This window comes from Calliopsis andreniformis, chromosome 8, assembly GCF_051401765.1.
Source record: "Calliopsis andreniformis isolate RMS-2024a chromosome 8, iyCalAndr_principal, whole genome shotgun sequence".
In the NCBI taxonomy this organism is placed as follows: Eukaryota; Metazoa; Arthropoda; class Insecta; order Hymenoptera; family Andrenidae; genus Calliopsis; species Calliopsis andreniformis.
Window position 1 is genome coordinate 5161721 of NC_135069.1, and position 4842 is coordinate 5166562.

Genomic DNA, 4842 nt, shown 5'->3' on the forward strand with positions numbered 1-4842 from the left:
CCGTGGTCTTCTCACGGTAATGACTTTCCCTAAGAACTCGTTCTCCGTTTCGTTCTCACGCTTATCGATCAAATTCGACTCGGCCGCGTGAATCCTCTCGCGGATCACGCGCTAAAACGCCTGAAACTGTGACATGGACGAGAGGAAAGGTCGCCGCGAAACCTATCGAAATTCCTTCTCGCCACGATTCACTTTTTCCTCTGGTCGCTGTGCAGCTCGAGAGCCAGCGCCCGATGAGCATCGCACAAATTGACCTCACTCGAGCGCTCGCTAGCGCGCTCGCGCGCAAGCTGGCTCCGAGAATCGCTCGGTTATGTAACCGCGGAGGCAGAAGTGCCTCCTTCTTCTCTATGGACTCCTTACTTTTCCTGGCTTCGCCGCGCCGCGCCTTTTCTCATCTTTTCTACAGGAGCATCTAAATGAGGGGTAGAGGAGATTTCGAACTGGAGTAGAGTGGTGTTCTCCTTAGTTAACCATTATGCCTCGTTCTGATTAATCAAGTTACTTGAATTTAAGTCATTTGAGACCACTTTGCCAATGTGAATCTGTTACTTTAGTTGACTTGAAATACCCTTCTAGTTTCCATATGAATCATCAAAAGTAGATATCAATCTCGTTGTAGTTGAAAAATTATTTTCCAGTTGTTGAAAAAGTATGTAATATCGTTTTGTGATAAATTGATTTAATTTCCTTGGATTTTCTTATGTTTCTAGTTTGTATAGGTTCTGATTTTATTAATTTAATTATGAATTTAGGACAGGTTAATTAATTATGGAATATACAACTACAAATGCAGGAGTGTAAGGAATATGATGAGGGAATAAGCTTAACGTTCCACAGCGTGCATTTGTTTCATCATATTGCATAAAGTGCTCAAAGACACGTCGCATTTCTTTTGACAATCTCGCTGATAAAAAAGGATAAGATATTTATCGGAAAGCATCTATAGTAATTCTTCAATAGCCTGACGTGGCAAAATAGTGGGGGTTCATGAAAAAAATCGATAGTAATCATAACTTATACGATTAAAAAGCTGAATGTAAACAACAGAACACAAGCCTAATGATTCATATAGATTGAGGTAGATCATATCACCCATAGAAATACTTTCAAACACTTGTTAATATAAAACACCTCTTTCTCGATTTTCCTGACACTTTCAAATATTTAAATTATAGAAATTACATTAATCGATACCACACTATTAAAATAAAGAACACTATAATCACTTGAAAATATCAACTTAGTGTCAAAAGTGCTTTGCCATAGAACTTCGACGAAAATTAACAAGCGATCCAAAAGTTCCAGTCTCCATATACAAAGTTCATTACCTCCCTTTTACATCTACCGTTCAAAGCAAATTCACGATGGCATCAAGCCTCCTCGAAATAACCTTAAACTCGTCAGCTGCAGTGAACCTCCACTCGGGAATGCAGGGAGAAAGCACGGTCGTTGAATGTCGTTAATGATATTTTAATTACTGCCTTGACGATCTAAGATATCTTTGCAGCAATATTTTACCGTAAACATAAACGTGCAAATGACTATATCGTCGAAGCACGAAGTCGTCGAGTTTGAACTGACCAACGCGGTTAGATTGTGCCACATGCCTTTAGCGTCGCAAAAAAGCTCGTCTCTATCCATCGGTAGTCGATCACGCGCGATAAAGGAAATCAGAGGGAAAAAGGAGCACGCAGACGATGATTGCTTGTCACGGTTCCTAGTTCCAAAAGGACAACTCGGTAGGTTTGACACTCGAATGGATTAGATCCAGTGAAAGCGCGAACGTGGCCGCGAGACGCTTTGTCAGTTTTTTCAACGAGAATATCGCAGGCAGCGCGATGAGAAATTTCGGCCGAAACTATTTTCACGTTCCCTCCGGGGCCTGCTAGGCTGACTCGGTTTCACCAGGTTTCACCGTGCTCTGCTCCCGCCGCTGTCTTTTCGGCCGTTCGTCTTATCATTATGCAACGAATTGAGCAATGGATTAAACGGATTAGGTAATTCTCTTATCCGGCCGAATCTCGATCGGACTGATCGAGTTCCTGGCTTCGCCAGCTCTTGATTGAATGGAGGATCGTGTGCATATGGTCGATCCAGGAATGCATCCAAAGCGTTTGGGAAATCAATCTTCGTTGATGCCTACTTGTGTACTGATTTTTATGTTTTTTTTTCATCTGCCTTGTAATATTTTTAGAATTTCAATATTTGTATTTAATAACCTTTCATGATGAGTATAGAGTATAGAGTATTATGTATATATACTATAGAGTACTGAGTATAGAGTACAACCTCGATTAGCTAACTGAGCACCAATATGAAGCCTGATGCATCGTTTTGTTAATTTTATTATTTTCAGTACACTGCTATGAAATCACAGTCCAAGTCTCAATCGATGCTCTATTGTACTCTTATTGTTATTACGCCGAATAACAAAGTTCCTGCATAAAACAGACTTCGAATACTTCAGGCCCAGTTCATCGAGGTTCTATTATGCTGTGATTTCATTTGTCACTTTTTTCACGTCGTAAGAAGCATCTTCCGCGAAGAAATACCCCCACGCGAATAGTCTTTGTTGTCTCTTTTAGTCACGCAATTCTGAGTCGAGTATGCGCGGCCGTATCGATAAGCAGACGCAGTTATCTCGCCAAGAATGACTGATAATCGTCTGTGCTCCACTTAAAAATAGTCGCAGATTACGTGCATCCGAGCAGAACGCTCGCATTGCCGCGTTTTCCGCGGCGCGTTCATTCATGATTCGCGCGACACGTGCGCGTGACGAGTAGCGATGACGTTGACCTGTGAAATGATTCGTAAAACGAAGAAATTAGGGCACAAACTATTGTTAAATATTTATTTACTTCACAGCTCGAAAATCTAATCGTGTTATCAATAGAGTTCTGTCTTATCGGTAGGTTTGTTCGCAGAGTATCATTACAGCTACAAGTCTGTGTTTGAATATTTGGAATTGTCTTTTTTCTCTGAATATTTTACAATTTCAAACGCCTGTACAGAGCTTAATAAATTTTTCTCACCATCCGATTTAGGGTGAAATTAAAGTCTGAAGTCTCTGCCTTATAATGAGTCCAGAAAAAATGGTCTACGATTTTTTTTCGCTAAGTTGTCGCACTTGAATGAGAAGTATACCTCGGGTACCATTTTATTCAACATGTGCCTTTGGCACCACTTCATTCAAATCGCTATAGCTCAGTGAAAAAAAATCGTAGATCATTTTTTAAAGACTCATTGTAAAGGGGAAGCTTCAGCCTTTAATTTCACCTTAGAGCAGATCGCAAGAAAAATTTTTTAAGCTCTGCACAGGCGTTTGAAGTTGGAAGATATTCGGGGAGAAACCATCTTCCATTTCTCGCTCTGTATCTAAGTATACAGGGGCCTTCAGGAAAATTCAAATCAGGGGTGTGAAAATAGAGGCTTTGTACTTTAAAATAAATCTAGGCTCATCTCTCGGCGATTTTTTTTCACGAAGTTACAGAAGTTCAAAAATGGGCAATTTTTTGGTCCAAAATTATCGACTCTTTCATTTTGGACAGCTAATACAGAATATCAACTTAGAGCAATTACCACGTATCTGTTTCTTTTTTGTTCCTATATTCAGATACTTCAGAGAAGTAGTGGTGGAAGTCACCAAGATTCTCAGAAAATATAGTGTCATGTAATTCACTAATTGAGTCAGCAATATCTATGTATAATTCAGTAGGTATCTCTAGCCCTACGAATTCTGCAAAATTGCCTATCCATAATGGTCCCTGATTGGCTTCAGCCGCAAGCATGGGTAAAACCACGCTGTCCGCGTATGTATTCGTCAAGTAGAAGTTAGATAATAAAATTTCCTCAATGTGAAGACTTGTGGCGGAAAGTCCGCCTTCGTGTCGCTCGATGGAAAACTTCCCTAAGATGGTTTATGCGCGAAAATCGAGAAGATACGGGATCACTTGTCATCGAATCCTGCTATCTATCGATCTAAAAACACTAATGACAATCGCGGCCCTACGCAGAAACATTAGTCATTTGATAATGAAATCGTCGAAATATTTTTATATGAGTGTCTGAATAGTATCCCTCATAATGAGTTAAAATATCTGTCAACATATAAGATGGACGATAAGTAGAGATCGCGTCTCGTGAAATGCTTCATGTTTATCAGGCGCAGAGGTACACCGAATCACCATCGCGAGTCGAGAATGATGCAATCTCGACGAACGCGACGTGATACTCGCGCGTTCTTTATTAAACCAATATTTGTGATGAAAAATAGCACGTGCAACAGAAATACGCTACAGTCGACTTGGAGCTAAGTCTGTCAAATGATCGCGAATTCTGTCAAATCGGAGATTCCGAATGTTCAGAAAGAGTGCATCGATATAGTGAGGATGGAACTATTGTCGGCCTGACTTTACTTGATCGTTCAAGGCCACTTTCCCCTGTGTGAATCATACCCAGCACGGTCATTACGTTAGTACTGGACGAGTTGGGCTTAGGCACTTGGAAACCTTTTCTAAATCGCTGATGATGGTAGAGGAAAAGTATCAAAGGAATTTCGTCGATTTCACGATCTTCTGACGTTATTCTGAAGTAATTGTAGTACTCGTAGATAGTCCAGAAGATGGGGTTTGACTTTGATGCTTCGTTTCTACCTGGCTGTGGAATGGATGCACATTTACTATGTGTCTGTGCAGTGAATGCCCTTATTCTACTTGTCTGTACAGTGAGTGGTCTTTTTCTACTTGTCTGTTCAGTGAGTGGTCTTTTTCTACTTGACTGTGCAGTGGATGCACATTTTCAACTTATCTATGCAGTGAACGTCCTTTTCTACTTGTCCAT